At 31.9% G+C, this 27,578-nt stretch overlaps 1 protein-coding gene and 1 long non-coding RNA gene across 2 annotated transcripts in view; both read right to left on the reverse strand.

Moving 5' to 3' along the window:
- LOC130891778 (uncharacterized) overlaps positions 1-27,578 on the reverse strand; it is a 220,256-nt gene that overhangs the window by 174,857 nt on the left and 17,821 nt on the right. The window lies entirely within an intron of this gene.
- On the reverse strand, positions 18,557-26,139 carry LOC130891908 (uncharacterized). Its single transcript, XR_009058970.1, has 3 exons — positions 24,935-26,139; positions 24,750-24,882; positions 18,557-19,158 (listed from the first exon to the last, which is right to left on the reverse strand). It is a non-coding gene; the product is annotated as an uncharacterized LOC130891908 (long non-coding RNA).

The raw sequence follows: 27,578 nt of genomic DNA on the forward strand, positions 1-27,578 counted from the left end.
GTTCCAAAAAGTGGGGTGCATCTAAATTTAACCGAAAGATTGGAGTTGAGGAAGCTATGCGCAAGATGGGTGCCGCGTTAGCTCACAATGACTCACAAAGATCATTCCATGTGCAGGTAAGGTCATGGCGTCGGTTTTTTGGGATGTGCGTGAGATAATTGTCATTAACTATCTTAAAAAAGGACAAAATATCGAAGGCGAGTACTATTCGAACTTATTGTTACGTTTGAGCCATGAAATCAAGCGAAAACGGCCGTATTTGGCTAAGAAAAAAGTATTTCATCAAGACACTGCGCCAGCTCACACATCTGTTGTTGCAATGGCCAAAATTAATGAATTAAAGTTTGAATTTCTACCTTAGGCACCCTATTCGCCAGATTTAGCCCCCTTGGATTATCTTTTGTTCTCACACTTGAAAAAATAGCTTGGTGGTCAAAGATTTTCCAAAAATGAAGAGGTGATGTCGGCAGTTAATGGCTATTTTTTGAAAAGTGTATGGAGCTAAAAGGAGAAAATGAATATATCTTTTTCCAAAATTTTTGTGTTATTTTTGTTGCACCAGGTACTTCTGGGACCATCCTCGTAAATGGCAGTATCCACCTGACTCTTCAGTGCATCAAAATATATCTGAACCCTCCGAACAAGCCATTGAATGTCCAAGCTCAAGCGCAAAATTATTCTAAATATGTCAAATGAGCCAAATTGCTTTTCCCAAAGTAAATTTGATGATTTTGTAAAAAATTTAGATATTTCTGAACAAGTTTCAGAATAGTTATCATCAAGACTGATAGAAAGATATTTACTTTTCTTATGAACTAAAATAAGTTTATTTTGAAAGAAATAAAGAATTACGGCATTATTTTTTGAAAGATGGTATTACCTTTTGATTTCAAAATATAATAATGATAAAAATGGGCTTGAAACAATCCCGTTCAACAAAGTGAGTATCCAAGTTTTCATGTTTTACAAGTCTTTGAGACATGAGAGTTTGAAAAGAAAAATATAATCCACAATTCATTAGTAGCTTGTCACAAAATTATCATTCTTCCTTTACCCATTACTAAAAACTGATCATCATGAACCAGTTTGTTAAATCGCTAGATAAATACTGTATTGCCAATACTTACATTTGCCAAAAATTTTCTTTGATTGAAGCCGGTATTTCGATGACCCCCAAATTAGACAATTTACGAAAGATACTGAACTTATAAATTCTATGACTAAGTTAGAACTAATGGCTTGAGACAGATTTCATTCAAAAATTTGAAAATTATATTAAACTTGTAGAAAAACTTTTGCTACAAAAATATGGGGTGTGATATAAGTCTCTATAATCACCTGGACGAGTTTCCGGAATCATGGGTACGAATTTGATGTCTGACTATTATTGGTCTCTGATACATCCTTTTCAAAATTCTGTCTTATACCTACGTAGCTGAAACTATCATCTAATTATATTTTTGAAAATAGCATATCATATGTATTCAGCAATAGCTAAAATTTCCTCTGCAGAAAATGTACTATAGATATTGTAATAAATCCCGATTTTTAAAATGTATTTTCCGATAGAACATTACTGTTGCGTGACATTACTTCAGTTGATCATATACAGAGGGCGATAACATACATGTGGAAGACGGTTATTAGCAAAGCCCTTAATTTTCCTATTAACCATGTGCTTTAATATATGCTATCCCAATTCCTAATCGGAAGCTGCTTTATTATGTAAAAAATTTCTTGATATTGATTTGACCTGTTTTTTTCAATGAGATTATTCATTTCTGATGAAAAAGAACAATAATTTTCAAAAATTACTCCGAGCTTCATGAAAAACTGGTAATAAATCCTAATGAAATCGAAAAATTATCAAAAAATTAGCACAACTTAGATCGTATTCACTTTTCTTAATTTCTGTGTCGATAAAAAGTAAAATAATATTAATTTCGAAAACATTAAGTATCCTTTAAATCGGAAAAAGTTAGTGTTTTCTAAAAATATCCAATTCTTGAAATAGATCGAGTATGTAGTAGATTGTAGTTTCACTCAACAATCGTTGATAGAAATGGGATCAATTTTTAAACAAAAAAAATCATATAGATCTCTCAAGTGAAAAATCTATAATGTTTATCAGCGAAAATATACTCATCAGTTATTTTATTGTGAAAATATCTACTGAGTTCATGCAACACCAGAGTTATTATACTCCTGGGTTATGCTGTCATCGCTCCTGCCCTGATAAATGTTACTCTATCAATTCTAATAATTCAAGCACATTTATTTTCCCATAGCCGAGTGTTGATTGGTGATTTTTCAAGATGAATGAACAATTTTGTATTTTGAAAGAACATGGTGATAGAGTCAACTTGATGACCGTTTTTGACGTGCAATGATAAAACCTTCTGATAACTTTATACGTATTATGAAGTTCAGTGATCAAGTAACACACTTTTATATTTATAGCGAAGGTTCTCAAACGGGTAAATGGATCTATCACAATTTCAATAAGTACCTATATTCATTATACGGAAAATATGAGATAAATAGTATAACCAAAATATTCCATGATTAAACGATTCATAAATTTCATCGACATCATCATCCATTATAGGATTACTTACCATTCTAGTACAAACTCGAAACTAGGTAAGGTATTTTTTACAATTTGACGTTAAATAGTTATGGATATACGATGATTTTTCATATTTACTTACAGTTTAACTTGATGTAATAAATTTGAACGTCCAATTCATTTTCTCACCTCTAACTAGTTATCACACTACAATACACATACACAACTAATTTAGATTGTATATGTACTACTCTATAATTTATATTTATTGTTCGTAATTTGAATTCTCCTTTTTGGTTCCGATCGAAATACAGTAACACTCCGCTTAACGCTGTTTTATTTCAACCCGGGATTCCCCGAAATTGTGCACAGCTCTAGGATTCCAAATAAGATATTCGAAACAATGTAGTGGAGTTGGTTAGGTATATGCGGTGCTGTAAGGACGCATTTTCAACATTTGGAATATTGTTCACATTATTGTAAGTGTATAAATTAATATAATACTATAAAGATCAATGCAGTTACAAATATTATGATCTGTTTGTTTTTATTATGGGTGAAAATAAAAAACAAGAGAAGAAAGCAACCAGAAAAAGCCTTTCACTGGAAACTAAAATGCAACAAGAATTAACCGTTATAGAAATAACACTATAGAGTAAATGGAAAAACAACCATCCATATGGATTGACGACAAAATTGAACACAATATGCTATTAAGCCAGTCTATCATAATGGTAAAAAGAATTTTTAATTAAATTCAGGCTGAAGCAAGTGACGTAAGGGAAACTTTCGTAGTACTCGAAGATTGTTTAATATATTGATACAACGAAATAATCTTCACAACATAAATTTACAGGAGAAGCATTTAACAAGGAAACTATACGCCAGAATTTGTTTTTAAGGTCTGTTTTCGAAAAGCATGCCAACCCGAACATTTCTAACCCGTGAAGAGAAACGAGCATCAGGATTTAAAGCTGCGAAAGATTGTTTAATACTTCTACTGGGTGGTAATGCAGCAGGGAGTTTAAATTTAAACTACTACTAGTTTACCACTCCAAAAACCGAAAAGCGATGAAAGGCATATCTAAATCAACATGGATAACTATGAAAATTTTTCAGGATTGGTTCACTGAACATTTCTGCCCGTCTTTTAAACGTTATTGCGATATTAACAAACTTGAAGGGGTTTTCTTGTCGCCTAACATAACTGTCTTAATCCAACCAATGGAGCAGGTGTTATATCCAGCTTTAAGGCTTATCACTTGCGGCGAATATTTAGACATTTGTTTGAAAAAACAGATGTAGAAGATAAGCAATCAATAAGAGAATTTTGGAAAAACTACAATATCATGAATGCTGTAGAAAACATAAACCTTTCTTGGAATGATATAAGAAAGATCTTTCTCTTAAGTAAGAGCGGAGACATTAGATGAAATAATGGAATTAGCGAAGCAAACCGGCTTAGATGAGGTAAGTGTAGAAGACGTCAAAGAAATAGTTCAAGAAACGGCAGATAGTCTTTCTAATGATGAGCTCAAGGAATTAACTGAGCAAGAGAAAATCAAAAAAAAGTAAAAAGAACTTTCGATGGTGTTTGTAAAAAGGAGTTTGACCTCTAATAAGTTGAAAATGATCCAAATTTTGACAGGAGTTCAAAAGCAAGACGCTGTGTTATAGATGCTATAACCATTTATCAACAACTTCTAACAGAATGCAAAAGAAAAACGCAAAGTACATTAGATGCCTTCTTGACGAAATAAAAATTGGAAACACAGAATGATCTGATTGAATTTTATATTGGTTTTATTTTTGTGAGAAATTAATGTTTGTTTTCATTTTTGTTAAAAAAAGACATTATCAAATTTAATTACTAACCAATTTTCTATCAATCTTGCCTTAACCCCATTACTTACATGTAAAGATAGCCTCGTTTAGCGCTGTTTCACATTACGCTCTACTTTGATGGAACGTATCCCCCGCGTTAATCAGAGTTTTTACTAAACTAAACAAGTTAACTGACGCTCCGTTCTTTGTGTTTTCACATGTCTCAGACAAAATTTGAAAGCACCACAATGTTCCATTAGACAAGCGTAGACACAAGTGTATGGTTTTAAAACAATGCCATATTTTATATATTACTAAACCCTAATAGTCCGATCTGTACGTTATATTACTGTTTTTAACATATACTCTAGCCTAATTTCTAGTCAACATCTAGAATGATTGCGAAGTACACTAAATCTTCATATTTCCATAAACAAATCGAAGATCAAAAGGAGTCTGATACTAAGTAAATGCTGGTATCAAGTTCGTTTCCTACTCCTTGTAACCATTGGACGACCTGAGCTCGAACGTCAAATCTCCACTATTAAAACAATATCTCTCCTTCAATTTGACATATTTATCTTGCTGTTTTAAGCTTTTGTTTCCAATAATGTTTCAATAATACACGAATTCCATATTTTCCGCACTCCATTCTATTTATTATAAAAACGTACTGCGTCGTCAATGAAAAAAGATTATTAGAAAGTCAAGCAATTGTACTGTTCATCAAATTGTCTGTTCACATTAAAATCAATTATAAATGTTGGTTTGATAAGAACTTTATAGCAGGAATATTGTTTTAGATAATCCCGGTCCTGATTGCAAATTAATGCAAGCTATTTATAAAGGTTACATTACGGTCGTAGCCCTAAATCTAAATAAAGGACCTGTAATTCGATAATAACTTCATTAGTTTGGCTGGACCAGGAGAGTCAAGTAACGAAAAATGTCATTATTCATCTAACCACCGTATCTCTTCATCATTTGTTTGATGTTTCACTTTAAACAGATTATTAATTTGTCTGCCAAATTTTATATAATGATCACAGAAAATTAATCAATAATTAAAATGATGCAGACTTATTAGACTTGATGGAATTTCACGTTGTATACCCACACTTTCGAAAGTTCCAAATATAAATCCCCATTGTACAAATAATGAGAGTTGCTTTGAGAGCAACACGCAAAACAACAATTATTAGTTTAATTTATTGATGAGCATTGAGAAATTGCGAAAATCGGTAAATTTACTCATTAAATGAAGATTATAAATTGAGGTTTTCTGGTAAATTTGAAGCTTTAAAGTAAATCACATTTGATTGAGTGCGTTCAAGGATTGAATATATACCTATTTTTTGTAATCATATTATCAGTTCTACGAGATATGACTGAAATATTCTCCTTCTTAATTCATATTCAATTTCTCATTCGCCAGAAGTTGCATGATACCAAATCTGGTAAACAGGGTGCGTTTAGACATACACGAAGAGTATATAAACAGACACGACAGCGGACAGCGGTAGATTCTGCGAGCAATTCATAGAGACAATCAAGCATCTCCTTTGCGAATGTCCATCAATAATATTCCCATTCCGATAAAACCAGTTGTCAAGTACTTAGATAGAACACCATAAACTCGCGAATAAAAAGCAACGTACGGCAGCGCATTATCATGATGAGAATGAAACCAACTGCGTGAACGAACCAGCTTATTCCCCTTTTGCAGATATATTTGAGGTCGAACTACCTGATGATAGTTACTTGTCCTTAGCTGACTCAGTTTTGAACCGCTCAAATAACCATATAGTTAGTTAATTATAACTATAAACATATCTCAATACTTTATGAGGTTATTTGGTTTGTTCCATTAACTTGATACAGAATTAGTTGAAGATCTATGCTTCACGGCAGATACTGCAAACACGATGTCACTAAAGGTTTATTTATACAGTTCTGTAATGTCATATTTGTACTATCACAACATAGTACCGTCACTGTCAGTACTCAAATAGACTTCCAAGATCCAGTATCCAGGATGAGCGATAATATCGATGATTATCTTTTCCCATTTCTTAAAATGTATCGTTGTCTCACTGGACTAGACTGAACTGGGACTAGCGAGTGGTAATAGACGACATTCAAATCAACAGAAGACCATGATGGTTAGACTGAAGTGAGAGAGATCACTGACTGTCAAAAATGGACAAATAAAGATCTTCAGCATCTTTTTTTATGGTTTGAAACTAGAAGAAGAAGCCGGATTGAGTATTTTTAGACTAGGAAAAGCACTCACTATTTTTCAGACAGATGTGCTAAAAGTAAACATTTTTGTTCAGGAGGGTTTTGATAGAATCCTCACTAGAAAGCACATTCACAATTTCTGATAGCCAAGCGGCCTTGAAGGCCCTGAAGGCTATTGAGTGCACGCCCATGCTATCGTGAGAGTGTAAACAAACTTTAGTTTACAGGGTATAACGGGAAATGAAGAAGCAGATAGCCTTGCCAACAGAAGAGGCAATGACGCATATCATTTCCGAATGTCCATCAATAATATTCCCATTCCGATAAAGCCAGTTGTCAAGTACTTAGGGTTGTACTTAGATGGAAAACTTACATGGAAAACGCATATCAAGAACAAGAGAAAACAATTAGATTTGAGACTAAAAATATGCTCTGGCTACTCAACAAAACGTCTCAACTAAGACTCGAAAATAAATTGTTCATCTACAAAACTATACTCATACCAATCTGGTCATATGGAATAGAACTATGGGGCTTTAGTAAACCTTCAAATATGAAGATATTCCAAACATTCCAATCCAAAAAAAACTCTTTATGTTGAGTAGAGCCACCTGGTACGTTACTAACAAACAATTCATAACTAATCAAAAATGTGATAAAGAACTATTTCACGAGATACATAATTTCGATCAAATAACCACGACAATGAATTAATAAATAATCTATTCAACCATCCACTACCAAAAAGAATATTGAAGAGAATATGGTCAGAAGATCTCTCACAATGAATACTCTCAAAGTACCGTCAATGGATGGTATCCAATAAATGTATCTATTTACTTTTTATTATGAAAATAAAAATAGGAACTAAAGCAGTGAGAGTAAAATTCAAAGAGGAAGCCGCCATTAGCCCAAAAAAGTAATTAAATTTAATTCTGCATTGTGCAAGTTGCATAATAAATGAAAGTATATTAATAATTCAAATCGAGTCTGGGAACAATTGCTTTCATTACGAAAGAATGCAATCAAAGCAGATTCAAAGTTTAGTATTTTTTATCAAGGCAGATGTAAAATTTACATACCTCTACCCTTTATTGCAAGTTTGAATGTTATTAAAACACAATTTTGCATTTGAAATGAAGTAGAAGTGCTTGAATAAACTTTATTAAATTAGGTTTTTTTTGAATTTATATAAATCATTGGTTTTTTTAAACCAAAATGGTATTTATTCTATTAATTAAATATAGGTAAAAAAATTAGAACAATTGAAGACCTTATTCGATAAAAAAAGCCTCATGTTCATTATGAACAGAATATTAAATCACGACAATAGTCCCATGAAATAAAATGCATAAATCCACTTCAAGTAAGCTCCTTACATTATGTCAAATAATATTTAAAGCTTGAACTAATCAGAACTGATTTGAAAGATTAAAGCTTTTAGTGTGGTGCTCCAAGTTATACTTAACAAGTCGAGATCGACGGCTGAACAGTTAAATCTCATCGATTTTTATCACGTTCCCGTTCCACAAAAATGAGGAAAAAAAGAGTATTGAAATTCACGATCACGACTTGGCTTATCTTAAATCAAAATCCAATTACATGAGCAATAGACCAGGTGACATTATATGGAAAATAGCTTTTAAAAAACATGTCTGACTAATAAAATTGAGATTGAAATAACTTTGTTAACATAACTTGATTTCAAACTTCACCTTTATATAATTGCGTATCCTAAATGGATTTTTAAACAATCTGCATAATTAAAAACTGTAAATTTCCGCACATGTTTGAAAAAGTATCTGAACTGAGGAAAACATTCGACATTCTAAGGCAAAATCATTCACAAGATCAAATCAAATTACTTCACCATATGTGCTCGGCAGAGAACGCGCCCATGTTTAATATTGTATTTCTTTAGATTTTAGAGCAATTATGTTTATGCGAATTGAGTCTAAAGAATATTCAGATTTGAAAATTTGGAAATATATTATTTTAGTTATATAATTAAGTATTTGTTATTAAGAGCTTAAAGTTGAAACAAAGATTAACATAATACCGCTTAAATGTGTTTCCAACAACTTTAAACCAAGAAATTATTTCTAAAAATGAACTGAGGACATGGAGGACTTAGTTTTTAGTTTATTTATGTAGGAAAATAGTGTGTTAAAAAACACATTAAAAATAATAATTAAAATAACCAGCTGTATTTAAAATGCTTACATGTCAATGAATTTAAACCTAAAAAATACCAAAAATAATAATAAGCATCCGTATTGTCCATACTTATATACTAATATAATATTTTAGAATATCTCAACATCCTTCTCCAGTTAACAATTTTTTTCAACTTCTTCAATTTACTCGTTTCACGATCATCACTGCTTTTTTTTCAGACTTTTTTCAGACTATTTTTTTGAGCTTGTTTGTTGTGGAAATTTATTCTTATAAACAACAACTTGCAATAATCTAATATTATTTTAAATGACATGACTACTTTTTTCCCTTTATTACCTAATTTGCCTACAATTTCGGTACCAAAACTAAGTGGATTACCATAGTGTAGCTCAAAGTATGTGTTCTATGCTTTAATTTTTTCTAATCAACGTCGAGAGGGTTTTATAAGACCACCGAATAACAGTTGCCGCACCCAAGAAGGAACATGATATGTATGATGATTTTTCATTTTATAAGTGAAGTTTTTTGAGGGTTAATTGTTTGCTTTTGTACACAACAACAGCACTTCTTCTCCTAGGTACAGCGAACTTAAAAAACCATTAGCAATGGAAATACTATTGCTACAAAACAAAATAATAGAATCATGGCACTTTTATTTAGCTTTGGATAACAAACTTACTTGTCGAAATAAATCAAATTATTGCAAGCACGTCTTTGGTCTAAATCAAACCACACTAAAAGTACTTCAGAAAATAAAATTTTATTTAAGAAAATCACACAGAATTATACACCAACTGAATGTCAACAAACAATTCAGCACTGTGTCTATAATCATTACGTAGAGATGACGTTACTGATGAGTCACTTTCTTCAATCGTTACATAGAGATTTCGGAAACATCAAAAAAAATTTGAGGTGGTAGAATTGAAATTTTTTCAAATTATCGCTGGTAGCACTATCTTTCATTTGACGGTAATTTTTCTTTCGGTGAACTTAACATATAACGACGTTAATATAACACTAGATTAGGAACTCTGAAGAGCTTCCAATAGTAGATCGTTGTGTGAAGTATTAAACAGTGCAAACTGCTTCAGATAAACAGAAAGTGTATTATCCACAAACAAGAAAACTAGCACTTAACAGAAGGTTATGAATACTTTATAGAAGAAATAACAAAGAAATTTTTTTAACTGTAAATAAAAACGCATTTGTCGCACAACGAAGAAAATTTGCTCCTTAGGATTATAGTGGATGAAAGAATGCATATAAATAATTAATTAGACTACAAAAGAATCCGTGGATAAAGTTTGGATCAGTGCCTGATAAATTTTCGTGTTATTCTCAAGCTGTGAACATTCAGCATGTTAGGTTTATATGAAGTCAGTTGAATTTCTAAATTTTCATTATTACAACAAACTCAATATTCTTAGTTAATATAGTATTATAATTCACTTCTCGTATTGCTTTATATTGGACTATTAAATACAAAAATCCAAAGAATTCAAGATCAAGTCTAGACCATAAAGCTTTCGAGCTAGGAGATCGGTAGAATTTAGTATTACAGGTGTGTTTTATTGCGGTTATCTCACACTTTTTCTATCTTAGACAGATAATTGAGAAATTACCCAACAACTTTTATATATTTTATGACAGGTACAGTTATTTATTAGATGGGAATTTAAGTTTTAGATAGAGAACGCGAACTTTATTTAATTAAGAGGGATATTCCCGATATTTATTGCAGGTAGGGACCTTTCTTCTCTTTTCGAACATTTTGGTTTTTTCTGCTCTAAGGTAATTCACTTTTTCTCAAAACAATATAAGTTGCACGAATAAAGTACAAGGAAAAACTTAAATATACTAACAATACGAGGATTGTCTTCTAAGTTTTCACAAAAAGTGAAACAGAAACGAACAAGTTCGGAACAAAGTGTTTTATTGCTTTTAGAAAGATTCTCCCTTAAGGTCTATACATTTTTACATACGCTCAAACCAATTCTGGAAACAGTTTTCCGCTCTCGAGCTGATATCGTAGGAACATAGTTTTAACTTAACTTCTTCAGGTGATGAAAATCGCTGTCCACTTATCTGTTCTTTGGCAGTGGGGAAAAAGAAACAGTCATTAGGCGATAAATCGGGTGAATACGGGTAATAGCACATCAATTCGATTATTTTCTCCTCCACATATTCAGTTGGTTGGCGCACATTATGGCGACTGACATGAGGAACCTATCTGGAACACCCAAATATTTATGCAAAATCGATTTTATTGCAGTCTGCGGTATCCTAAGAGACGCCTCTTCTGTATGTAAATCATAAACCGATCATGTTGCGCACAGTATCGATATTTCTCGGAATAATAATCGATTTTAACCGATCTTCTTGACTTTCATTACGACCATGGCGAAAATCTGCAAACCAATTGTAAACGGTCTTCTCTGATAGTGCTTTATTATCAAAAGTTGCACGAAGGTATTTTATGCATTGTTTATGAGAGAGAAGGCCTTTTTTAAAATCATAGAATCATCCAACGTAACCTTTTACGGGTAATTTCCATTTTTACATAAACTTGCTTCAAACGTTCTCTTACAACAACAAACGTCAATGTTCACAAATACAGTGATGCCACAACACATTATAGCCACCTATTGTTCGATTGTAATAACTTGCGTAATACTATGGTTAACTAGTGATATCTTGACAGCTTCGATGGTTTCCATTTCTTTGATTAGCGAACGAAATGAATCACTAGTTATTCCTAAGAACTCGAAATTTTGATTTTCGAACCACAGCCATAGAGCCAATTTGTATGTCCTGTAACATAAGTCAAAATCCCCATAAAAAAGGACACTTACTAGTGTCAATTGCAAATATCTGTATTAAAACGCTTCGCACAGACCCCCCATGATTCAAGTTTCTTTACTAAGCTCTAGGACGAACCATCGGCTGTTTAGATTAATAGATTTGCCATATTTTGCACATTTTCATTGGAGTCGAAGGACATCCTGACTCTAATTTCCAGCGTGTTTTTCATCACAAAAACTTAAAAAAATGAGAGAGATTTGAGAAAAAATTGGAAGAAAAATGAGAATGTATCTACCATTTCGTATGATTAATTCATCTTTATTCAAAAAATGATGTAACGCGAGATACCAGGTTTCTAAATAATGGAAATTATATTCAATCCTACCTTGCAAAATAGATAAACGTATTATCTGGTTTTACCATTCATTATTCTCCCTAATCATCTTTTTAGAAACTGTAGTCTGCTTGGCAAGACAACCATAACATTTTGTTTTTCCATTAATAAAGTTGGATTAGGACAGTCTGCTTGCAATCAAAAACTCATTATCACTCGTTCATACTTTTATCCAAACGCCAATACAATGACCGGATCCGTAACGGCAATCCCCGATCATTCTGGATAAAAAAACCTTTCGAAAAAGTATGAGAACCGGTCAAGTGGTGGCTATTGTTTGTATACAAAAAAGTATTAAGTGAAAACGAAACGTGATGATGAAATGCGAGTTCACGTCCAAAGTCGTTAACGAATATTTTCCACAAGTAAAATGCAACAAATAAACGCGTAGAAAGATCCATTCATATACAAGTAGGTAATAATTAATCAGTATTATTTGGCGTGACAATCACAAACATTTAAGCGTTTGCTTGATTGGAATTTTGTGTATGATTCTTTCCAAAATCAGTATAAAATGTAAAATTATAATTTTATACTGTATAATAACTATTATTTCTCTGACTTCAATAAATTTTCCTAAAACAATTTGTTGGTCAAAATATGAGTTTATGGCTGACTTTATGATCGCGTCTCCGAAAAAAATAAACAAAATATCTGTAACACTAAACCTCAATGTTGATATAAGTTATTATGTACCAGGTGTCACGTGTCTCGATAAAAATGACTCTTAGAAATTGTTTATAGTTCAGTTTGCGATAAAAAACAGTGATTCGAAAAATTTCGAAAATTCGATAATTTCAGTGCACTAATTTCAGATAAATTGACGTCGTGATTTACGTCTCACATGTCAAAATATCCTCTTTCGATTTGAGGCAAGAGACCATGAAGTGAATGGCTCCGCGATCTTAACATGTGTGGAATTTTGATTGACCAATAATACCATTTGTAAGGTCATAAATTGGTCATAAAAAGTCAGTTGGTCTTATTAATTGCTCAGCATTAGATAATTTTCTATTATGGGTTGAAATTTTTCAATATCAAAAATTTTAACACCTCATTCGGAAAAAAAATTAAAAATTTCACCTATGCGCTATCGAGAAGCATTCGTCAGCTTGCATAAAAATTTGGTCAGTTTAATGTAATATTTAAAAAATTAATAAAGTTTTCGTAACACACATGCTTTGGACCGGTTAAATGTACCAGGGCATTGAGAACTTACGCACAGTTGTTTAAACCAGACGGAGTGGGAATTCTATATATACTTCTTTCCACTTTGCAATGAAGATGCTCATGCATATAACAAATGAAACTGACTAAATATTTATATAAGCTGACCAATTATAAGCAAATGCTTTTTAATCGAGCACAAGTGGAATTTTTTATTTTTTTCGCGAATGAAGTGCTAATATTTTTCAATGACCTTGGAAAACCACAAAAAAATGTACAAACGAAAATAATGAAACAAATCAATAAATATTTTAAAAATGAATTATGAAATATCTAATTTATAAAAAAAATAACGCGTTTCTGAAATACAATGTGTTATAGTATAAAAAAAGGAATAGTACCTACAAATTTAAATTACCATCAATATTTTTTTAGTTAAATTCTTGATTAAAACCTTTAAATATTACAAATTCATAACAAATAGAACAAAAAAAATCACCGCATACCCTCTGTTCCTAAATTCCCTCAGAATCTTCTGTTGTTCGATATTCCATATACGAACAGTACTCCGATCAGTACTAACAATCATATATCGATTATCGTCAGTTAAAATTGAACAAATATTTTTAACTTCGTCGTTTTCGAAAATAATTTTCTTTTTCATGCCACTCCACATCGTAATATTCGTATTCCCTACCACCCAAAATTGATTGTAACACAAAAATATCGCATTTTTTTGGGCCCTTGCTAAAAAATGACCTTTTATGACCAATTTCTGACCTTTCAAATGGTATAATTGGTTAATCGAAATTCCGCTAATGAGGTGCTAAGATCGCGGAGCTGAAGTGAATGAGAAAGAATCTGTGGGATTTCAACAGAAACATTATAATTTCAGCTTCTTCAGGACAACATAACGATGGAGGGTACTACCAACTCTAGCGATAATACGACAGCCTATATTATACTGATAGTTCAATAAGTTTTGTTGTTTGATAAGAAAAACACGATTTTATTATTAAAAAAAGATTTTATCATACAATTGAATCTCCTCGAACGTCATTACACTTATTCCAGTGATACTTTAAATTATGGATTCAATTCCTCTTGACAGAAAATGGAAGTTTACACGGTTACTATTACCTCTTCTTCGGAAGTAACCACGTCTGATGACGTGACGAGTTTTCATTTTAATTAACTGTTTTTCACTATGGTTTTTTTTGAGCTCAAACTGTTGATGTCCAGAACGAAATCTCTCTCGATTAATCGACAATCATGTATCAGGTTTTGTTGCTATGTTTTATTTTTTGATTTAGACCACCCAACAGCCCAAGAGCAGAGAAATACAAATACAGATGTTAATAGTGTGCACAAGGATACGAAAAAAGTAAGCCTAACAGGTGCAAATGATTCTACAGATGATAGAAATTCTATAGAAAAGTGAAAACTTGAGTATATTAGTTCTAGCAACAAGAAAATACAATGAAAAGTACGACTGGATAGCAACTCGAGGAGGTTGTATTCTTAAAAGACGTAGCAATTTTAAGACAATGTCATTTATGAATATTAAAAATAGTAACAGTCCAAGAACTAAACACTTGCTGATTTCCGGCGCTGATTCACTTTTTGAAAGTTCTTCCTACTATTAGATTTAGATAGAGGGTAAAGAGTCCTTAAACACTTTTAATTATCTTATTGAATTTTTTTTTGTACTACACTTCCCAAAAATAAGAATTCTTTTAACTGTAAGATATACAAGTTTCTTCATCATACTCTATAGCAGCATCTCTTATGGAACAGCTGGTTAGTACGACTACATTAGAAAATACTTTTGTTGAAAATTATAAACATATAACTATTTTTGATAAAATTTTACAACTTAAGTTACATAATCTAACATGACAACTGATTCTAATTACTGAAATTAATAACCTCGCTACTCAATATTGAATTATGGGACTAAAACGTTGATGATTTCCATTGACATTGGCTTGACTCTTCCTAGAAATATGCAATAAGAACATTTTCTGTATAATTTCTGTTTTTTTTTAGTGTTTACCAATTTCAAAAAATCGCCATTTGACTTCATGTATATTTTTCTTGACTTTTCCAGAAGCAGGTTTTGAGCTACATTGCACGCAATTTCTGCATTATTAGGAGTATAATCGGATTCTTCTGTCATGTTTATTTAGCTTAAGAATCAGTGCTTTCTCAATCAAAATTTGAAAAATGATAATGATAGTAATCTATTTTGAGAGTTTTGCACCCTTACAAAGTTCAGTTGGTTCAGGTGTTAAATGAAAATGATCCTGATAGAAGTCAAGAATTCCGTGAATTGATGATGGACAGAATGAACGCAGATTTGCAGTTCATTAACAAAATAGTTTTTTCTGATTAAGCGATGAAGACTTATAAATTATTTAATAGAGGTTTTTCCCAATAGGTGGATTAGAAGACGTGGAACGATCGAATGGCCGGCTAGATCCCCCGATTTGACCCATCTTGATTACTTCATATGGAGCTATTTAAAATCTAAAGTATATTTTAATAGACCAGAGACGAGAATCCCAAAATCGCCTCGATTATTGTTAAAAAGTGATTAGTGGTCATTTTGAATATTTAATTTAATTGTAAAGTACATTGTAAAATACATTCTAAATATTATGCGACATTATTATCTTCATTCCACGTAAAGTTTTGTGATAGATACATTATCAAAATTTTACATTTGAAAAATAAATTTTCTCAGTTATGATTGTACCAAATTTAAAAAACTTTATATTGCTGAACAAAGGACTAAAATCCCCTTCCAACAAGGTGCTACACGACCCCTTTTCTAATTTAAAAGGGGTCGTGTAGCACGGGGGATAATATTTTTATACTGTAAATTGTCAATTTAAGAATCAAAATCGTCCTGTTACATCTTTTTTCACATAGTACATAATAACGCTAAAACTGCATTTATTCCATAAATATGGACACCGGATTGTATGTATGTTAAATAATGTTTTCCATGTTCACTTTCATGTTTAATTACATAATTATAAAGCTGCTAATCCTATTTTAGAGCCCATAAAAACATTCTCTTTTTCACGTTACTAGTCCATTTATATCGTTGTGAGTACTTTAACAACTAATTCAATTTACTTGTAAGTTACTCCCCTCTTAGGAAACATCATAAAAGGGTGCAAGGAAATGAGCGAATATCACTTACGTGACATTGTCTTACCATTCCGCGTAGCTCTATAAAATTATCAATATATTTTGGGTATGAAACTGCTAATTATAAGCACCTAAAATTGTAAGTTATTGTTTCTGATGAACAATAATTTCGAAAAAACTGTTTCAATGTTCAAATTTACTTGCGTAATAATTTTTTAGAAGATCAGCTTCACTAACACTGCTGAATAAAATATATTTATAGAATTTCATTACATACATCTAAATTCGAATTTTGTCTTCTTTCAAATTTTCAATTGTTTGACGTGAGAATTGGCATTTGTCTTCATTAATCATGTGGCGCACAGCATTGATGTTTCTCTTAATGACAACCGATTTCTCGATATTAACCATTGACGAACACACAAACATGACGAAATTCTGGAAACTAATTATGAATCTCTGATAATGCTTCATTATCAAAATTTGTACGGAGCGATTCAATGTATTGTAAAGTAAAACTTTTTTTTTAATTATAAAGAATCATCCAACGCAACCCTTCAGAAGTTATTCAGAAGTGATTTTCATTTTTGTACGTCCTTGATTCTCATAAACGTTCACTATCAACAACTTAGTCAATTTCTAAATTGCCATTGGCTTCGCAATAACAGGTTTGTTCCAGCAGTATGCTTTAATCATGTTTCGAACTTTGGTGCTCTACTGTCACTATCTCCATCTTAAGAATATTTTACAACCTGATAAAGCACGATACACGGTGACATGCGCGGATCCATATGTTCAAAAATTTATTAACAGCATTTTTGCTCGTCTCCAATTAATACTGAGCAAGTAAAATTTTTTGTTTATTACTTGTACTTGATACAGTTAGAACACAATTTTCGTATCGCGTATGATCAAGTAGTTATAGACAGTCTGCTAGAACAAACCTAACAAACGTCAATATTCACATATACAGTGGTGCCACAACTCATTAACGTCATCTATTTTTCGATTGTAAAAACTTACAAGGTGACCCTTGTACACATATACATTATTTTTGATCAATGATTACCTTCAAAACCTATACCAAAAAGGTTTAAAAGTTTCATTAATTACGTTGTTATACTATAACCTTAAATAGCAAAATACAATATTTTACTCATTTATCAAAAGAAATCTCATGATGACAAATAAATCCTACTATGAAACATATTTCATATTTATTTGAACACACGCGATCTCGCAGACTCATGATAACTGTAAATATCTCGCAAAATCGATACGGAATTTACCAAAAAATATTGAGGAATCGAAAAATACTGAAATGTATATTCCATCAGTAGCGTAGAATATAGGAAATAAATCATTCCCCTTGTCCTTCTTGTACTTCATTGGTAATTTAATGTGTGAACAATCATTTTGGTAACCGATTCTAATTTTCCTGTATTATTTCAAATAATTCTTTTAATATATAAAAGAATTTCAAAATTGAGTGTAAACACAATAATTTATGATGACGTGAAGATATTGGGGAACAATGTTTAATAAAAATAAAAAATCCCAGGACGTAAATAACCTACGCTTTCGGGTTAGCCTTTCAAAGTGCCAATAAATAAGATACAGGACAAAAAGCAATCGCCGCGGTATATTGAGTGATTGAGATAGCACTTTCGTTTAGATGAGCCCTTATCACGAAAAGACCCTACACGCTAGTCCTTTAGCCCGTTATGGGGTAAAGCCGTTATACACCTAGAATTACGGTGTCTTATTAATTTGCATACTAAATGATTTTCATTACGGCAAGGTCGATTGCCTAAATTAAGCATTCTAAATTCATTCGTCGGGAACCGGAATATTTGGGATCAACATTGGTGGGTTTTGGGAAATCCGCAACTAATTTCTGGAAATATTATTTTTTATCGATAATTTTTCTGCGAACAAATGGGGTTAAGTTGCAATACTTAAAAATGAATGGAAACGCAGTAAATATACAGTAAGTCCCCATCAGTGTGCGTTAAATGATTTAATGATGGTGAATTGTTTCAATATTTTTTCTTAAAGTTATTGATATCATAATTCTCAGATAGCTGTGTCACTACGTAAAATTGGCCTCATTCATTATCTTTTAGATTTCAGTTGCTTATATTTAGAAGAGCTATCCAATCACCCCGTATGACTTTATAAGAATCCTAATTTGGATTTGTCGAAATAAAAGATGGAGCTGTATTATAATAATTATAATTATAATAATTTTCCAGCCAAATGTGAAATAACGATACTTAAAATACTGGCTAACCGCAACAATTTTCTATGGTACTTCTCATTTCATTCATAATTTTTGTAAATGTTGAATATTTTTGATACTGTATCAAATAATAACGTTGGTTAATATATATTTGGCACTTGAAAACAGTGGGATATTCAAATTCAGAATAACCTTATCGTGAAAAATAATGAATGAAATTCACTACATAATTACAAACATGTGTGCAAATATTCAGATATTTTCTGCTTATCAATTACTCGCTACGACTAAATTGCATTCCCACTTTCCAATCAATTTCATATCCATATCATCCTCCCTCAATTATTCCAATACATAGGATGAGCTGCAGCTTCATTCATTCAACCTTAATGATTCATTTTTCCTATTGTAATGAATTTTGAGCAATTGCACAGCTCATACGAATTTTCCGGATGTACATCAGCAATCCAGACGATTTAATGGCACTATATATGATGCTTATTCATCTGTGTTTATGATTTCTGTACCAAATGTATTTTTTAAGTTGGAAGTAACCATGAACAATGCCATATCCTGAAACTGACAAAAAATCCAAGAAAAATGATAGTGTTTCATGTTTTCCCATGCTACGATTACAAATTATTTCCAAATTTCGAATTTATACAAAATACTTAAGAGATTCGTCCAGTTAGGTCAAAAAATTATGTTGATGTAATGCAATAGACATTTATAGTTTCAAATCAGTTAATTTGTTAACCTAGTTATTTTTAATTTATATACGCTTTGATATAAATAGACAATAAATTCAATAAAGAGACTTCAAATAATCGAAACGTGTTCGTGTGAATACATCACATAGCGATCCATTTAACACAAAGATAATATACAGTCAAAGTGGTATGTTCTAGGCTTATGCTAGAAAGAAAAAAGTAAGCAATGGTTGCAAGGTCCATGACATTTGAATGCAACAACGACAATGGGATTTTAAACAACCAGTGAGCTGAGAACCCATTTTTGAAGCTAAGAAGTATGTTTACATGGAAATTGATGAAAACATCAAGTATTAGACTAGCTGAAGTAGATTTAGATACATTCTCTACAACTCTTATCAAATTATTTCACTGAAATGCGACTGGTCAAGCTCTTCAAAATAGCCATTGTTGGAAAATCTTTGACCACCGAGCCATTTTTTAAGGTCTGGGAAAATAGGGTGCATGAGGTAGCAATTCAAACATTATTTCATTAATTTTGGCCATTGCAATAACGTGTGCTGGTGCATTGTGTTGAAGAAACAACACTTTCTTCGTAACCAAATGCGGCTTGATTGATAGTTTTCCCTTTTTCAAACTAGTATATACTATAGAAGTGGCTATAATGGCGACTTTGAAATTGGTATATCTATGGGCGCTAGTCTTATTGTCGAGAGTAATGGAGAGGTAGCACAATAAACAAAGTTCGATAACTTGAACTTACCATAATATATCAACAAAGCTATATACACAAAAATATATTCATCGAAAGATAAAATTACGTCGCGCGAGCTAAGTCTCCTGAAAGGGTGCTTCGCTAAGATCTCGGCGTTCGATATCTGATAGTTTCGCAGTCTCGAGACAAAATTAATATTTCCGCGGTTCCAAACGCCTTGCCTGGGCTCGTGTGAGTATCGAACAAAGATCAAGTAGAAGGTTTTTGGTTTTCCCGAAGTCAGGTATATTGGGGAGATTAATTTAATGCTATTTGAACATTAAGAAGGATACTTGGAATATCCTGGATCAGGTATCGTTCAGTCAAGTGTGGATAGATTATCGTTTTATTGAGGGAATTTGTTCGGATAAATGTTTACCTTTATTAAGTATTTAGTAAATGCACGATCACATGGTATGGTCGCCACATATCTATGTTATATGAAAGAAGTAATATTTATCCTGCTCCATGTAACATTCGATATTGCAAATGTAAATTTATTTATTCTGGAATTCATCTCTAAGATCTCTGTAAGTGAATTTTTATATAGTTTCTTCTATTCTTTTCTATTACTTGTCTTCGCCTTCCAGTACCAGACTCTTCTCTCCAACAGATCTCCTTGTGCCTCCGCATTCCATCTCTTTTTGAGTCGTCCTTCTTTTCATGCTTCTACCAGATTTATAACAGTCAATGTCTTTGTAGTTCCGGTATTATTTCTAGCCATCATATTCTTCGGGATCTTATAATTTTTCTAATTTCTTGTTTATCTCCTTCTTTTTTTCCTTCTAATATCCTATTTACGTAATTCACTCTCCCATATATCTAATTCGTATTCCTCCTTTCTTTTGAATATTCACATTTCGCTTGCATAAAGTATTGTCGGTTTGATGACTATCTTATATAGCTGAAGTTCTTTGGAATATGTTCTTGGAGATTGGTATCTTGTTTTTTGTTGTATCTGTCTGTTTGCTTCCTTGAGTTAATCTTGCTTCTATGTTTTCTTCTTCATCGCCATCACCTTTGATAAGGTTTCCAAAATAAACGTAACTGTTGACTTGCTTAAATTCAATTATTTTTTGCGTCTGTATTACATTAATTTTATTAGTATTTCCAGGTCATTATGTTGATTTTTTCTAATGATAATTTCAAATTTAGTTGTATTCGTATCCCTTTCTCTATTTATACTTTAGAGTTAATATATGGTTTGTTACTAATCTTCCAGTCCGAAATCTACGGTGGGATTTTCTCAGCAGGGTTTCTCCATTATCTTTTATTATCCGATTTAGACACTATGACATTATTTTGTATACTGCGACCAAAAGTGCAATTTCTCGGTCATTCGTACAGTCGTAATATCCTAAAAACTATTCAATTGATTCTTCTCGAGTTCATACAGCATTTTAAACACATGAGTGGTACATCCAGAAAGTGAGTTTCCCGAATTAAAAAAAAGAACACACTACACTTTCACTACACACACTTACATATTCATTGGTAACAAATATAGCAACTTGACATTTGTCCTAACATGGTATTCACTTTTGTATCCATTCCAAAACGTTAAAAGACGACAGGATTTTCTGGAGATGCAAGAAAGCGTGAATAAGATGAGGGCTGTAAGATGATTAGAATACTCCCAGCTAAATTCCGTTACAACTGCTTTGAATCTAGCCGTATGTGGATAGTCATTGTTATGATGGAACGCAACAATTGCAGTAAAAATTTCACGCTCCTTCTTTTGAATGGCATCTTGCGGCTTTCGTAGTGTTTCACGCAATGCTTTGTAAATTCAAGAGCCTTGCAGACGAAAGGAAAAGAAATAATCCCATGAGACCTGTCCGGTTAGCATATGTTTGAGTCATAGATCTGTTTACTTTTCGGATGTATCTCATTTATATTCATATTTTGTTAGTTTTTTACCAGCTTAATAGACCCTGAAATTTTTTTCTAAATTGTGAAAAAAATTACTTTTCGAAAATTTAATTTTTTAGTTCCGAATAGAGCCTCAATGTTCACAATTAAAATAGCAGTTTTTTCTTTAATTTTAGATCAACAGGTCATCTAATCGTGAGCAGAGGACTTTTTTTATAAATGTTTCTGGTGTGCTTCGATGATATTCAATATCTTGACTTAAAAAAATCTCTAGATTGATCTGTTATTTCAGTTCTTATTAGAATCGTGACAGTAACTTGCATTTCAATGGAATACTTTTCCCAAGTATTGTTATTGACGTAAATAAAGACTATATACGATAGATGTTGAAGTTTATTGATTAATTCCTACTGATTTATTGTGTTTATCTCAATTATGTAGATAGAATATAATCTGTTTTTGGTGAGTTGAACTGCATCCAAAAAGTATTCTGCTCAATAACGATAACGCTATTGGCTTTTTTCCGTATTATATATATTAATAATTGGATATAACGAGCGGAATTTAGTTCTCAGGTTCCGCGGCTCATTTTTCTAGGACAAAATTTAGTCTACTAATTGCTTGATCAATTAATTATTTCTTGTCAAGTAACTTTCACAAAATAATTAGAAGGTTTTTGTATTGTCTACAACAAAGCAGGATAATTAATTCTAAGTTTTGAAACACAATCCAGCCTAGATCGATGAGAGAGTCTCGGGAAATCTATGCTTTCTGTAGTCTCAGAAAATTATTTTGAATCATTAAGGACTTTGTTAATTGAAATAAATTTGATATATTCTCCAAAATACTTGATCTCTTTCCAGATCTCATAACACAAACATACAACAATGTGGATAGGGTAGTTTTATTTACATTATACTAATTTACCAAATGTACGGAAAGTACGACATTCGGAAATATCGAAATGAGAACTTGACAACGTGATAATTAATAATCACTAACTTAATGTTGTGTTTATTTTTTTCACCAAAGAAAATGTTCTTGAAGAACATAGCAAGATGTTCTTTAGCTCGTGAAAGTTTTCTCCGTAAGAACGTTACGTTTATTTCAACCATATGGCTTGTATTCATCCGGTACCTATTAGCGTAGTGGCATGAAACCTTTATATCAATTTCTACTAATTTTCTTCACCCGAATGAGAATAATGGTCGGCGGCATGGAAATGAGTCCGATTCGTCGTGGTGATTAAAGTCAATAAGTTTGGAATATTATTTAAAACTGGTTTTGGAGAACAGAACTCTTACACTTTCTTCACAACACACAGTTGTTGATATCATAAAGGATGCAATTTCCTTGAAATCTAGTTTTTGAGAAGTTAAAAAATCAAGGAGGTCCTTCACCGTGTATCATGTGTACGATAAATGGATTTTTCTTTTTGCAGTTGGCTGAAAAATTCACCCAATCGTTGAATGTAGAAAGAGTCCTTTTTTACCCTTTCTATCATGCTGTTATCCGTAGACTTTCGTATGTGTGTGACAAATCAAAAAATATTCGTGATTCATATCGTTGAGGTTAGGAATTGTTCTTGAAAGTCAAATGTACATCAGCACCACATTCATGTTCCTGCTTTGACCACTGGGGTTTTCCAACCGTACAGTTAGCTTATTGGTTGCACTTCCTATTAACTCCTGAACGGCCCATGAGTGAAAGCAAGATGCTACTTCATCTCATCCTCCCTTTACTGTTACTTCTTAGTATGTTCTATATTTATTGTTGGGGTTATCATTGATTGTAAAGTTCAAATTCCAGAGATTCCGAAGATAAAAGCTCTGTGAGTTTGTCATGTTGGGAGATGGAAGACAGTTTTCTAAATAAATCATAATAACGGTACCTTCTTTGTCTCTCTTAAGAGTTTTTGTCCTCTTTTTTTTTAATTTGTACCCAAAATGATGATCTTGTAAATTCCAATTTCAATCTGTTTTAACATGAATTTCCAAGCAATTTCATTGAATTTAAATTATTTTTTTTGATATATCGCAAAACTTCCTTTTAAATTCTTTTAAATTTTTTCTATTAATTAATAAGCAGAATAATGTTCTTAGATAGACAAAAAAATACACATATTGATGATTAATATAGTTATGCAAGTTATCATTTCCAAATCATAGTTTTATGAAGACCAAAATAGATCGAAATGACATTTTTTTACATGTTTTAGTATCAGAATACACCTAAAATTAAAACAAATTTGAACAAAAACATATAAAAGGTTCTAAGAGATGAGTATCTAGAGAAATTTATATCCATTACTTTTAACTTAGTTTCTAATAACACCTTGTATCTAGCCAATTAGGGTTAGTTTCAACCAATAGCACACTTACCCTTTGAAACTGTGCTCTATATCGACGTAATTATCTCTCGCTTAATCTGTCGAACCTAATTATAGAAGAGAACTTTTATTGAGTGTATTCAGTCAGTTTATCAGCACTGAATATTTAGAGCAAATCGCAATATTGTCCAATTGTAATAATAGTTAAATGAAGCATTGTACTTTATACGAATCCCATCGTATCTATATTTTTCGCACATATACCAAGATGGTATTGAATATTCTCCTCCAAAAGTATTGTCAGAATGTTTTCGTGTACTTTATTGATTACGACAAGACCTTCGACAGAGTACAACACCAAACACATAATATATTAACAGATGAACGTCAAATCCAACGAGGTGTGTCCTGTCTCAATGGTTATGTAACCTATATTCCGACAAAGTATTTAAAGAAGCTCTATATAAAATGAACTAATTAAAAACATTAACTATGCTGACGATACCTCTATTTTGAGCGATGATCTCTTGGGTCTCCAAAGTCTCATAAATTCTGGTAATGCAGAAGGGCAGGAAATGAGATTGTTTATAAATTTTAAGTTTGTGGTCTACAGCTGCCAGACATACCTCAACGCGTCACTACAAATAAATCAACATAACGTTGAGAAAGTCTCTAATTTTTCATACTTACATGACCGAGCAACTGGATCTGGATAAATTAGATGCAGGATGGAATCGGCCCGTGCGACTTTCCAAAAGATGAAATCACTGTTTTCTAACGATAGTCTGATCCTGAAACTAAAGACTAAGAGTGCAAGGAAATGAAGCAGTCTTAAACAGGGCAAATGCTGTTCGTGAATTGACAACAATTAAACTGTCATATCTTGGTGATGTCCTAAGAGGATTCTGAGGATTCTACAACTTATAATGAATGACAAAATAGAGGGACATAGGGAGAAAACGATTCTTCTGATTGAAGAACATCCGAGACTGGACATGCACACATAGCATCGAAAAATTGTTTAGAGCAGCTAAAAACAGTTAGTTCATTATTGTGATTGCCGACGTCAGGAAGACATAACGAGGTATAATAAGAAGAAAATGATTCAATATTTGTTTTTCAATACATAATTGATTTATTATCTAATTATATTATCTAGCGTGCTAATTTTCATTAGTTTGTGTATTTTGGGTGTTTCAATAATTAAAAACGAATTAGTGAAAGGACCTTGCATCCGAGGAAGTGCTTAACAAGGTATCCTACTGTTCAACTATGTTTTTTTTGCGCGTGGTGTGTGATTTAATTGATTAAAATTTGCGAAACGATTTCTATTTTCCCTTATTCGTAGCATATTCATACGAAATCCTGTCGTTATCTATAGGTTGGGGTCTATTCCAATTCACAGAATTTCATATCTATACGAAACGCGGTTTTTTAAATTGAAATTTTCTCTTGCTCCGGCTAAACGTTGAAATATAAACACTGGATTAATAATGATTGTTTGATATTGAGTCTATCATTTATGTAAATAAAGCGTCGATTGAAACGAGTGATGTTTAAAAATTGTGATTTTTGTTTCGAAGCGAACAGTATAGAATTGTAATTATATGAATCCGGTTGCACCGAGGAAATCAAATTAAATGCACATTGTTGAACAACTGATCTACTGAAAACCATATAGATATTGGAAAAAGCTTACATTGTATACAATAACCAACTTACTTCCTACAAGTTTAACTGTACCGATGGATACCCAGTTTACTCTTATTGCTCTACTTATTGGAATAGAAATGGATCAGCATCAAAATAATAATGGGGATATTAGTTTACCTTCAATCACTGAAGATGGTAACTTGGTTAGAGAAACGCGCGTCAAACAGTGTAATTGTAAGTGTTGGTGTAGTGGTAGTGTAAATAGTGAGTTCAGTATGAATATAACAGACGCTTCCAGATGTTCTAACTAAGCCAGTTCTTAATACATAAATTTTGAATTTACCATTCAAAAGCTTAGAAATAACTAGATATGTCATTGACGATTGAAAACTAGATATATGGCAAAAATTCAACCAATATTAAGATTAACTTCACGTATAATCACTGAATCAATATAAAATAAGTAAACCACATCGTTTATTTTTTGTATTTGTATGTGGTCAGAGGTTATCAAGCATTAATTATAAAGCATCTATTGATATTAAAATTCCAACTAAATATATGTTAATTTCACAAACTGATAAGTAATACTAGTAGCAGTCAATGACATGGCGGATATTCCTTTCTTCTAGATATACATACATACATTTTATTGAGGTTGAAGAAAGATCAGGAAATGTCTTCACTAGATTGATGAAAAATTTTTTTCCAAACAACTACCTGAAATATTTTACATTGAAAACTATAACTTTTTTCTTTTCCACTCCTTTGTATTTCTAACTCACTAATGATTAGTCATTTCACATTTACATTTGTACTCGTTTTCCCTCGTTTAAAACAAATGTATTACTAATTCCCGTTTTCCCCATATATATCTAATGTCCTACAAATAATATATGTAATTTTTTTTTGGGCGATTATAAGATTTTCTACTGATCACTTCATATTTAATCGGCCTGCCCCAAAAAGTGATTAAACAATTTTTCCCAAATAATTTATTAATATACAAGTAGATTTGTAAAATTATATGAATCTTTGAGGCTCAAGTAAATTATGCAACGAGTAGTTAATGATAGTTATAATGCACGTGTGTAATTCATACGAAGGCATGTACAATTTGCATACAGTATTTGTTCTATATACTCAAAATATACTAGTAAACATATCCCGCAAAATATTTTGTCCATCATTTTTCCCATTCCATAAACTGATTCTAAAATTGATAATATAATTTTTCAGTAACAAATTACTAGCTGACTCATTTGCTTTTCCTGTAATATCTGGTGAAGTTAACTGCATTTCCATATTATTACAACTGTCGCTAGTGCTGGCCATTTTATTAACTTCTTATTTGAATTTGACTTTCAAATGAAATCAACATTTGTACTCGTTTTCCCCTCTTTAAAACAAATGTATTGCGAATTCTCGTTTTCCTCATATATATCTGGTGTCCCACAAATAATATACATAATTTTTATTGGCCGATTATGAAACTTTCCACTAACCACTTCATGTTTTGATCGACCTATCCCCAAAAGTGATTGAACAATTTTTCTCAAATAATTTATTAATATTCAAGTAGATTCGGAAAGTAATACTTTATAATAATAAATAATAATTATAGTTATAATACATGTGTTGTAATTCATACGAAGGCATGTACAATTTGCATATAGCACTT

The sequence above is a fragment of the Diorhabda carinulata genome, chromosome 1 (assembly GCF_026250575.1).
Source record: "Diorhabda carinulata isolate Delta chromosome 1, icDioCari1.1, whole genome shotgun sequence".
Taxonomy (NCBI): Eukaryota; Metazoa; Arthropoda; class Insecta; order Coleoptera; family Chrysomelidae; genus Diorhabda; species Diorhabda carinulata.